This window comes from Eurosta solidaginis, chromosome 3 (assembly GCF_040869045.1).
Source record: "Eurosta solidaginis isolate ZX-2024a chromosome 3, ASM4086904v1, whole genome shotgun sequence".
Taxonomy (NCBI): Eukaryota; Metazoa; Arthropoda; class Insecta; order Diptera; family Tephritidae; genus Eurosta; species Eurosta solidaginis.
Genome location: NC_090321.1, coordinates 146,434,822 through 146,447,674, shown reverse-complemented (window position 1 = coordinate 146,447,674; position 12,853 = coordinate 146,434,822). Strand labels below are relative to the sequence as shown.

The window sequence follows — 12,853 nt, the reverse complement described above, 5'->3', positions numbered from 1 at the left end:
TGATTTAAATATTCAGTGCAATTAATATAAAACTGTTTAATATGATCTTTAACTCACTGATCACTGTCTCAATAATTTATACGTTTAAATGCCCAATTTCAATAATTGACTTTTTAGTTTATGTTTAACAGCAATTTATGAGATTTCTCTTTATATTTACCACTAAATTTTAGCAAAAGCACAGAGCAACACATAACACGTCCGTTCTGATCGATGTCTAAATATTGATTGTATGGGATATATATTATATATAGCTCTGATCGAAATGATTTTTTCATGAAATCTTCTATGGTATATTAGAATAAATATCACCAAGTTTAACGTTTTTATATTGGAAATTAAGGGAGAAATTGCCAAAAATCTTTCTATCTGAACGATCGGTTGTATGGGATATATATTATATATAGCTCCGATCGAAATGATTTTTTCATGAAATCTTCTATGATATATTAGAATAAATATCACCAAGTTTAACGTTTTTATATTGGAAATTAAGGGAGAAATTGCCAAAAATCTTTCTATCTGAACGATCGGTTGTATGAGATATATATTATATATAGCTCCGATCGAAATGATTTTTTCATGAAATCTTCTATGATATATTAGAATAAATATCACCAAGTTTAACGTTTTTATATTGGAAATTAAGGGAGAAATTACCAAAAATCTATGGATATATACTATATATAGCTCCGATCAAAGTGATTTTTTTGGAAAATCTGGGACTAGTTTGCGTTCAAACAGACAGACGGACATGGCTATATCAACTCAGTTCGTCGCCCTGATCAATTCGGTATACTTAATGGTGAGCCTTTCTTCTATATTTCTCAACGTTACAAACATCGGACCAAAGTTAATATACCATTTCATGTTCATGAAAGGTATAACAAGAAATACCTACTCGTAGATGAAGGCTATTACGATCAATACATCGTACAATTGTTTGTATGTCCCTTTGATCACAAACCTTCATCAATATCCTCTAACGAGAGTCCAAGGAAACTTGCAGTTTCAACATGGGCGGAACAGAACGAGAGGGGTGCTAGAGGTGTTGGTTCCACATTGCAATTAAAGAGATGGTTGGTGACATATGGGAACACATTGCAAGCAGGACATATAATATGTATGTCGGTGTTGATTTTAGAGAGGTAACCTGTTAGATGGTTAACCTGTTACAGTATCCTGATCGAAGTTGAGCTAGAGTGACGTGCGTTTCCCTAGGGAGAGTGCGTTCTTCTTCTGCGAGTTCTGGGTTTTTTTGTTCTTGTTGTTGTATTAACAGTGCTTCGCCCCATTCAATGGGCACGACCACTCACAAATTGTCATTAAAGTCCTCTAACGGGAGTCCAAGGAAACTGGCTGTTAGAGGCGTAGGTTCCACATTACAAAAGATGGTTGGTGTCATTTGGGGACACTTCGCATGCAGGACATAAATTGCGTATTTCGGGATTCATACTAGATAGGTAAGAGTTTAACCTGTTACAGTATCCAGCCGAAGTTGAGGTAGAGTGACTCGAGTTTCCCTAGGGAGAGTGCGTTCTTCTTCTGCGATTTCTGCTTTTTTTTCTTTGTTGTTGTATTAACAGTGCTTCGCCCCATTCAATGGGTACGACCACTCACAAATTGTCATTAAAGTCCTCTAACGGGAGTCCAAGGAACTGGCCGTAGGTTCCACCTTACAAAAGATGGTTGGTGCCATTTGGGGATACATCGCATGCAGGACATACATTGCGTATTTCTGGGTTGATTCTCGACAAGTAAGAGTTTAACCTGTTACAGTATCCAGAGCGAAGTTGGGCTAGAGTGACTCGTCTGTTGGGCCGCCGTGTGAACTTTGTCAACCATATAATGCATTACATATTGTCGGCAAAAAGCGCTCGCGCATTTTTTCGCACTCGACATCACCTTATCGCCAAAGGCGATGGAGATTTTGTCATTGTGCTAAGTTGGGTTCGATAGAGACTTTACGGTGGACCATATATTACCTACACGGGCAGAGAGGTTACAATTCTTTAAGTGCTCCTCCCACTCCACCCTCTTCCGTTCATGCACTAGCAATCTGATGCATTGGTTTATATCCCTTATTTGGGGGTCACCGGGTTTTTGCTGTCTTATAAGGTCACTTCTCTCGCTATAGGTAGGGCCTCCGCTGGAAAATTTGGCCGGATATCCAGGATTCTTCCGGCGGGAATGAAACGAGACCAAGCAGATTCAATGACCTTGCGGAAAGCGCGCTCCCTTTGACGGGCATGAGTCGGGATAGGGCGGGCAGCAAAGCGATTGTCAGTATACGATCTGTAATCATCCCACTTTCCTTTCTTAAAGTTGATGAAAGTGTGGTTCTCAGTGGTGATGAAGTCGGCAGATCGCCGGAGTATGGACAGGTGGTCAGACGCCAATGTTACCATCGGCTGTCAGTTGACACAGTCTACTAGTCCTGCGCTCACGATGGATAGATTTGGCGAACTGTGGAAGCTTCCTACCATACGAGTGGGGCGTGTCCGTTCATCGTGCAGAACGTCCTTTCGTCTATTTGGTTCCCAGTTAATCCATTACAGTTTAACTGCAGAATTCTGAAGTGCAATGGGGGAGACGTCGTCCCTCTGGGGGTGACTTCGCCTGAGTTTAGGGAGGCCAGGACGCAAGTGCAGTTGTGTCCCTGGGACTTGACGTCCCTGAGTAAGCACTGGGGTAGCCGGTGTAGTTGGGTTTGCGGCATGGCGCGATGAAACCCGTCGGGGGTTGCCGTCCAGAACATCCAGGAAAGTGGCACCATCCACGGCAGGAGCTACATTGGGCAGATGTCGCAAACATATACACTGAAAGAAAAAGACTGGTAAAATCAAACGAAATACGGGTCAATTCAACCGAAATTTCTGTTATCTGTTTTATCCATCACAACAAGATGTTGAATCAACTGCGCACAAATCGTTGATTCGTAATTGACCGTTTTAGTAGTCAAATGAACAAAAAAAAAGTTGTTGCGACAGCTTTGTACGAAAGTACCTATGTTGCCATATACATAAATAAATAAATAAATGTAAGGCGCGATAACCTTCGCTTCTCTTCCAATTTGCGTCGTGCTACTCTTGATTTTCCCTACAAACTAGCCGGACGGGACCTACATGTTTTATGCCGACGCCGAACGGCATCTGCGAGGCAGATCGGTTTTCACTGAGAGCTTTTCATGGCAGAAATTCACTCGGAGCGCTTGCCAAACACTGCTGAGGGGCGACCCCGCTTAGAAAAAATTTCTTCTAATTGAAAACCCTTATTTCTAAAATTTTGATGTTGCTTTGCCTGGGATGCGAACCCAGGGCATACGGTGTGGCAGGCAGAGCACGCTGCCATCACACCACTGTGGCACTTACTAACCGAAGTTCAATTGGGCTACATCAAATATGCTGGCACACATTAAACATTATACACTTTATTATTTTGTTTTATTAAACGCACTTTCACCAAATTTTATATTTTATAATTTATTTAATTTCTAGTTTTAAACTTCGCAAATAGAAGTGAAAATAGGAGTCTCAAAACTGATTCTCAATTCTGTCAGTTGCAGCTCAGCTCATTCTCAATTTCTTCTCTCGCATGTAGTTGCCACACTTGATTGTTTCGAACAAAACTTGTATAAATGATTGACATAACATTTTAAATAGAGAACTTGTAAGTTATAGAAAAGTAAAGAATCAAATCGTTATAAGGTAATTCACCACTGGAGTAACTTTACATGTAATTCGGCAAGTTTAATTTTCGTAACACTTTAAGTTGAAACGATTCCAAAACAACTCAAAATTTTATGTTGTCGGAAACATCAACATTAAAAAAGGATATTTTTTATTATCTTACTAGAAGACTCGGCAGACGTTGTCTTGCCCTAAATTTGGCCAATCTGCATACGTTTGAATAAGCTTTTCCGTCTGACTGCCCTCCCCCCTCTTCACTTTTTCCAAATCCTTTTATTCACTCCTCCCTCTGTCTTTTTCTCTTCATCTATCTCCATCTTCGTCTCATTCTATCTCTTTCCCAATCTCCTCTCTTTTCTCTTCTCTCATCCCTTATTGCCTGTCCCAGAAGGTGGTATGTATTTTATTCCAGTCCCAGTCCCAGTCCCACTCCGAGTCTCGGTCCCAGTCCTAGTCCTAATCCCAGTCCCAGTCCGTCTCTGGATAATATATTACTCTGTACTAAAGCACTCATCAACAGCTTTCATTTGATATCCATATTGTATAAACACTGTCTAGGCATTCACTGGCCCACGTTTTGGCTTATATATCGAGACCCTAGTCACCCAGGGGTATGAAAATTACCCTCTGCTAAAGCACTCATCCACAGCATTCATTTGATATCCATATTCTATAAACACATTCTAGGGGTACCCGGGTCCACGTTTTGGCCTATATCTCGAGACCCTAGTCACCCAGGGGTATGAAAATTACCCTATAATAAAGCACTCATCAACAGCTTTCATTTGATATCCACATTCTATAAACACATTCTAGGGGTACCCGGCTCCACGTTTTGGCCTATATCTCGAGACCCTAGTCACCCAGGGGTATGAAAATTACCCTCTACTAAAGCACACATGAACAGCTTTCATTTGATATCAATATTCTATAAACACATTCTAGGGGTACCCGGGTCTACTTTTTGGCCTATAGCTCGAGACCCTAGTCACCCAGGGGTATGAAAATTACCCTCTACTAAAGCACTCATCAACAGCTTTCATTTGATATCCATATTCCATAAACACACTCTGGGGGTACCCGGGCCCACGTTTTGGCCTATATCTCGAGACCCTAGTCACCCAGGGGTATGAAAATTGCCCTCTACTAAAGCACTCATCAACAGCTTTCATTTGATATCCATATTCTATAAACACACTCTAGAGGTACCCGGGTCCACGTTTTGGCCTATATCTCGAGACCCTAGTCACCCAGGGATATGAAAATTACCCTCTACTAAAGCACTCATCAGCAGCTTTCATTTGATATCCATATTCTATAAACACACTCTAGGGGTACCCGGGTCCACGTTTTGGCCTATATCTCGAGACCCTAGTCACCCAGTCACCTATCCTATATTTCAAGTTAGATCAAACTACACACGGGGAGCAAAACAAATTCAAAATCGGTTCAGTAGTTTAGGAGTCCATTGGCCTCAATTGTGTGACACGTGTTTTTTATATATTAAGATTAAATTCGTTCGCGTGATCTTCCTAGTTAACCCATTACAGTTCAACTGCAGTATTCTTAAGTGCAAAGGTAAAGACGTCTATATATATACGTGATAGTATAACACGATACGAGGCCAGCTTCAGCTTACCGCACAAAACTTTTTCTTCTCATTTGAGTGCAGGTATAGAAAACATCTAATATTGATTTTTTTGTTTTTTCACACAGCTGAGTGGTAGTGAAAAAAAACAAAATTACTGCAATAAATTTTTTTAGTCGTAATGGGAAAGTCTATCGCTATAGTCAGGGCCATAGAGAGAAAATCCGGGCCCGGGACTAAACAATTTGCGGGCCCCCTATAAAAATCCACTAATACATTTGATTAACTTGAATTAATGACGTATCATTCATAAATCATTATTGATGGATTACATCAAAAAAAACTTTTGCCACATCAAGTAAATGATTTTTGGACTAAGAGCTGACAATAAAATTAACACAGAATATTTACTATTTATACTATTTTATTGTAACGTAGAAATATAATTCTCTTTTAACAGTCACATATTGTTTCAAATAATCTTTTCTATTGATTTCATAACATTTTAATACATTTCTGATAAATTGAATGATGATAATAAATTTTAATTATACAATATAGAAATTTCGGATATCAATGAGTGGCTTTACTTGATTTTTTCGCTGCAAAATTTTTATAATATGTAATATCAAAATTTAACTGTCTAGCCAAAACGGATTCAACACAAAGCGTGGCAAGTCCTGAAACTCGCTCTTGAGATGAACACGATCTATGAAAGTTTTTGATTCTTGAAAGGACGCTGAAGGAACGTTCTGCACTAGCGACAGTGACAGGTGTAGTGCAAAGATACGTAAAGCAAACAAATATTGGGGAAAATCCTATACAGATTTTGAACATATGTAGATGGCAGTGACCGACCACCGTGATGTGATGGTAGCGTGCTCCGCCTACCACACCGTATGCCCTGGGATCACATCCCGCGCAAAGCAACATCAAAAGTTTTTCAATTAGAAGAAATTTTTTCTAAGCGGGGTCGCCCCTCGGCAGTGTTTGGCAAGCGCTCCGGGTGTATTTCTGCCATGAAAAGCTCTCTGTGAAAACTCATCTGCCTTGCAGATGCCGTTCGGAGTCGGCATAAAACATGTAGGTCCCGTCCGGCCAATTTGTAGGGAAAATCAAGACGAGCACGACTCAAATTGGAGAGAAGCTCCGCCTTAGATCTCTTCGGAGGTTATCGCGCCTTACATTTATTTTTATTTATTTAGATGGCATTTAGCAATTCCTTTATCAAAATTTGCTTCTTAAATGTGTTTCAAGTGAACTATTTCGCATTCTAAGCTTTGAGAAATGACCGACCTGTATTTTTCGACAAATTTTGCTGCGCTCGCCCAAACCGTAGTTTCATCCATGTCTTCAAATTTGCCAAAAAAAAAGGAAACCGTCTCGCTTAAATTTCTCATAGCTGCAAATCGTTCAGAAATGCCAGTGATTACCGAATCAACGATTACCAGCAATGTATTGTTTTTAAAATCATCCGTAATCATCCCATTTAAATTTACTTCAGAACGTCTTTTGGGTTTTCTCTTTCGAATGTCCGGAAATTTTGGCGAGATGTTCAATTGAATAGCAACTGTTTTGCATTCGTTTAAAATTGTTTCCCATTGGTTCCTGATCAACTTCAAATCAGGTAATAAGGCATCTAGATGTGGGACCTCAACATATATGGTGGCGTGTCTAGCTTGGAGGACCACGTTTTTTTCATTAATGGTAGTCAGTATTTTGAACCAAGTTGATCAGCGATTTTCTGACCAGTTTTTTGGTTACAATTCACGAAAGCCAAAAACCGTTCTTGATTTGTAAAATTTGTTGCTTTCGAATTGAAATGAACGTAGTCAACGTGACTAGCATCATGCATAACATCAACGATAATAGCAAGATACTTGGCTTTCTTGCCTTGATCTAATATAGTTTCCCTCACGTGCTTTGCACAAATTTCTATAAAATCGTTCTGAATGTCTGGGGAAAGATAGTGAACTTGTAAACGTTTGTGCTGCTGTTGTGAAATTCTAACTTTCTGCAAATGATCTCTAAGTATCGGATCATAATGGCTTATGAGATGTTAGATGCCCAAAAAATATATACCTTCGCCTTTGAAAGCTAGACCTCATTCACCCAAAAATAAAATAGTGTCCAAAATTCTATATAAAATTTCTTTCCACTTTTGAGTTTCAGTGATTAGCTGTTCATTGGTAAATGTATCAATTGTAGCCACCTTTTGAATTAGATTTTGTAAAGATCGCTATTGAATATAACATTTAATGTGATGTTGAGTATTTTCGTGTGATGGCAGTTTATCGTATAGCTTCTTCCATACCTGGAATTTCGAATATACGTACAACAAATTTTAGGTCGATTTAAAGTATTGGTGCTTAACAGACGACGTGGTAGGCAATAAAAAGCATTGATACTGGCACTCCACACTAACCAGTCACGCTCCCTTTCTCTCCATTTGGCAAGATTATGTTTAACAACGAGGTAGGAAATGTCTCGTCATGACAATCACTTGGAAAAATAACAGGACAATTTTGATGACCTCGACGAATTATTTCGTTGACTTCTGCAGATCGCAAAAAATCATTATTCACGGTAGGTACCGATATCGAAGTCGTTTAAATAATCTGGACTTTGATACAGAGTTGGTAGTATTGTTGGAAGACTTTTTGAAGATGCACCTTCATCAGTGTCACCACCAAAACTTTACGATTTCGGATTCATGTAAACATATATTTTTGTTTGATGTTTTTATTGTCTCCTCAGGCCCAGGCAAAAAATCATTATCAATATTCGTTGCTTTTGAAATTCGGCTTAAAATTTGCACATGGAACAACTAAAGACTCTCCTGAATTAAAAAAAATGTCTTACTGCCTCTAAATCGGGCCCCCTGAGAAACACATTTTTGTTTGATGTTTTTATTGTCTCCTCAGGCCCAGGCAAAAAATCATTATCAATATTCGTTGCTTTTGAAATTCGGCTTAAAATTTGCACATGGAACAACTAAAGACTCTCCTGAATTAAAAAAAAAATGTCTTAGTACCTCTAAATTGCGGACCCCCTGAGAAACACATTTTTGTTTGATGTTTTTATTGTCTCCTCAGGCCCAGGCAAAAAATCATTATCAATATTCGTTGCTTTTGAAATTCGGCTTAAAATTTGCACATGGAACAACTAAAGACTCTCCTGAATTAAAAAAAAATGTCTTAGTACCTCTAAATTGCGGACCCCCTGAGAAACACATTTTTGTTTGATGTTTTTATTGTCTCCTCAGGCCCAGGCAAAAAATCATTATCAATATTCGTTGCTTTTGAAATTCGGCTTAAAATTTGCACATGGAACAACTAAAGACTCTCCTGAATTAAAAAAAAATGTCTTAATGCCTCTAAATCGCGGGCCCCCTGAGAAACACATTTTTGTTTGATGCTTTCATTGTCTCCTCAGGCCCAGGCAAAAAATCATTATCAATATTCGTTGCTTTTGAAATTCGGATTAAAGTTTGCACATGGAGCAACTAAAGACTGTCCTGAATTAAAAAAAAATGTTTTAGTACCTCTAAATCGCGAGCCCCCTGAGAAACCCCGGGCCTGGGGGAATCCCCCCCTCCCATCCCCTCTCGTCGTGCCTGGCTATAATGATAAAAAAATAATGCGCCCTCAAATTTTTCCAATATGGCGTAATGCTAATGAAAGCGTAATGATATCGAAAGTGCACTACCCCGAACTTTGGTACGTGGGTACATATGAAGAAAACTAGTCTGAATCGTTGAGCAGGCTATAGTAGGCCGAACTAGGCCTAGACTCGACTAGTTTGGTCTCACGCTGAGTTAGTTAACTAAATTTTAATAACACTTTTAGTGAAAATGTTTACCTAAAAAATTTGGCACTATGGACTCTTTCAGTCTACGTGAGGTCCACTCATACCAACTAGTTCAAATTGCTAAATTAAAGTAGAGCAAGGAACAAGTTGCCAGTTGCAAAACCAAATTTATAATTTCTTTGTTCAAAATTGAAATAATTCAAATGAAATGTAAACAGAAAATTTTAAAAGTAAACAATTTAATAAGGGAATTTTTTTCGCAATTTCGCGCATATTTTAACTAAATCTACTGTTGAAACTAGTCACGTATCGACTGTTCTTTAAATTTTTCCTAAAATGTGTTTCAGGAGACGTTTGCTGCTCTACTCGTGGACAGACCTAATAATAATATAATTTTCTAATATTTATTCTAATTTAAGCTTTTTTCCAAATTTTCATGTCATACGCTTTTAATGCTATATATAAACAAGTAAGGAAGGCTAAGTTCGGGTGTAACCGAACATTACATACTCAGCTGAGAGCTTTCGAGACAAAAAGGGGAAATCACCATTTAGCAAAATGAGCCTAGGGTAACCCTGGAATATGCTTGTATGACATGGGTTTCAAATGGAAGGTATTAAAGAGTATTTTAAGAGGAAGTGGGCCATAGTTCTATAGATGGACGCCATTTAGGGATATCGCCATAAAGGTGGACCAGGCCTGACTCTAGAATTTGTTTGTACAATATGGGTATCAAATGAAATGTGTTAATAATAATTTTAAAAGGGAGTGGGCCTAAGTTCTATAGGTGGACGCCTTTTCGGAATATCGTTATAAAAGTGGACCAGGGTTGACTCTAGAATGCGCTTGTACAATATGGGTATCAAACGAAAGGTGTTAATAAGTGTTTTAAAAGGCAGTGGGCCTTAGTTCTATAGGTGGACGCCTTTTCGAGATATCGCCATGAAGGTGGACCAGAGGTGACTCTAGAATGTGTTTGTACGATATGGGTATCAAATGAAAGGTGTTTATGTGTATTTTAAAAGGGAGTGGACCTTAGTTCTATAGGTGGACGCCTTTTCGAGATATTGCCATAAAGGTGGACTAGAATGCGTTTGTACGATATGGGTATCAAATGAAAGGTGTTAATGATTATTTAAAACCTAGTGGGCCTTAGTTCTATAGGTGGACGCATTTTCGATATATCGCCATAAGGGTAGACCAAGGATGACTCTAGAATGTGTTTGTACGATATGGGTGCAGAATTAAAGGTATTAATGAGGGTTTTAAAAGGGAGTGACCCTTAGTTGTATATGTGAAGGCTTTTTCGAGATATCGACCAAAATGTGGACCAGGGTGACCCAGAGCATCATCTGTCGGGTACAGCTAATTTATTTATATATGTAATACCACGAACATATCAGAACTTTTTTATTTTCTTTTACTTAATATGGTAGGTGTCACACCCATTTTAAAAAGTTTTTTCTAAAGTTATATCTTGCGTCAATAAACCAATCCAATTACCATGTTTCATCCCTTTTTTCATATTTGGTATAGAATTATGGCATTTTTTTCATTTTTCGTAATTTTAGATGTCGAAAAAGTGGGCGTGGTTATAGCGGGATTTCGGCCATTTTTTATACCAAGATAAAGTGAGTTCAGATAAGTACGTGAACTAAGTTTAGTACAGGTACAGGCCCGTCGAGAGGGGAGGGGGAATGGGGGATTCCCCCGGGCCCGGGGTGTCTGAGGGGGCCGGCGATTTAGAGGTATTAAGAAATTTTTTTAATTCAGGAGTCTTTAGTTGTTCAATTGTGGAATTTTTAAGCCGAATTTCAAAAGCAGCGAATATCTGCATTTCGTTTTAATATTATAGCGAAGTGTGAAAAATAAAAATCTATATATATATAAAAAGAAAGGCTAAAATGTGTGTTAGTTGGTTGCCGGTGTTTGAATAGGTGCGTAGGTTGATTTTATTCAAATTTTCACATAAGTTGCGTATAACTCACGCGGTGGTTATTACATAGGTTTTGTTGTGACCGACGTACAGGGTCTGAGATGTAGTCCGAAACGTGGACCCGGGTACCACTAGAATGTGTTTATAGAATATGGATAAGAAATGAAAGCTGTTGATGAGTGCTTTATTACAGGGTATTTTCATACCTATTGGTGACTAGGGTCTCGAGATATAGGCCAAAGCGTGGATCAGGGTAACACTAGGATGTATTTTTACATTATGGGTATCAAATTGAAGCCGTTGATGTGTGCTTTAGTGGGTGACTAGGGTCTCGAGATATAGGCCAAAACGTGCACCCGGATACCCCTAGAATGTGTGGGTAATACGGATATCAAATTAAAGCTGTTGCTGAGAGCTCTAAAGTAATTTTCATTGTGATATTATATTTAGTCGCATCAACCTGGCAAAACTGATAAATATGCATGCGAAGCCGAAATAAAGACATGAATTAATAATACCCACATACCAATTTACATACATCCTATTCGATTTGTTATATATGTAAATTTGCCTATATTAGTGTTTACGGTCCCTTATTCCGGGAAGTAGACCAGAGACGGACTGGGACTGGTATTAGGACTAGGACTGGGACTGAGACTCGGAGTGGGACTGGGATTCTTGTTGTTGTTGGACCTCCTGCGACTGTTGCTCTTTTTTCTTTTTAAAGCAAATATCTACAGTATGGCCACGCGATCTACAGAACGAGCACCTCTTCGGCTCATCGCCAGTTTCACCTTTTTCATTTGTTGCTGTTGTGAGCTGCTTTGTTTCGGCTAAAAACATTTCTGCATCTCGATAATGCGATATTAGTTCGTCAAACGTCCAAACTTTATCGCGACGCACCCGTTCTCTTATCCTAACAGATAGCAGACCGTAAATCATACCCAGTTTTACTGCTTCGCTGATGGTATCGCTCAACTGCGAAAACAGTAACCGTTTCTTACAGATAAAACTGTCTGTTAGTTCGCGCATTTGTTGTTTATGCTCAAATATGTTTAAACAAAATTTCCAATCAGACAGTCGGGGAGAGAATGTAGTGCGAATAAGTTCAATAAGGTCGTTGAAATTTGCCACAGTGTATTTTACACCAATCCACCAGGTCGCCGCATAGACCTCCAGTAGAAGTGCCATACCGCGTAGAGCAACTCCATGAGAAATTTTTTCTGTGTTTATAAACGTTGATCGCTGCAATAAACTCCTCCACTGCTGATGGGTCTCGTTGTCCACGGAAACGGGCAGTACATTGGTAAATGACCACCATTTATTGCCGCTTGTAATTGCTGCTAATATTTGTGAAAATTGTTCCGGAGAAAACGTTGCCGTTTGGTTACGTTCGACCTCTGCTGTTACTTCGCCTTCGTTGTTGTTTGCCGAACTGCTAGCCACTAAGTTGGGCGCCAATGTATCGTTTTTCTTGCTTGCGCTTCGCAAAGAATATTTCATGCAGGTTCGGTATTTATTTGTATAATTGTATAAAAAACGGAATACGTTTACACGAATAGCTACAACAACAACAACAATAGTTATTGTATAAAAAAACACATGCATACAATCACCTTCGAATTTGTTTCAATGTGAAGAACTGTCCGAAGCAATATTGGACGAGGACCTCACTTGGCGCAAGCTCAAAGCCGATTAAATTTTATGATGATCAGCAAAAATTTATCAAGCCACAATACTTAACTAACATAACAGTATTGCATTTACATATGTACAATGGGGTTGCTAATTAACAGGAATAGTATGTTTTACAGATATGTTGTATTTTGC

The 12,853-nt window shown here is 38.9% G+C and overlaps 1 protein-coding gene across 2 annotated transcripts in view; it reads left to right on the top strand.

The window, feature by feature from the left end:
• Cndp2 (Cytosolic non-specific dipeptidase 2) overlaps window positions 1-12,853 on the top strand; it is a 229,615-nt gene that overhangs the window by 215,157 nt on the left and 1,605 nt on the right. The gene's annotated exons all lie outside the window — the stretch shown is intronic.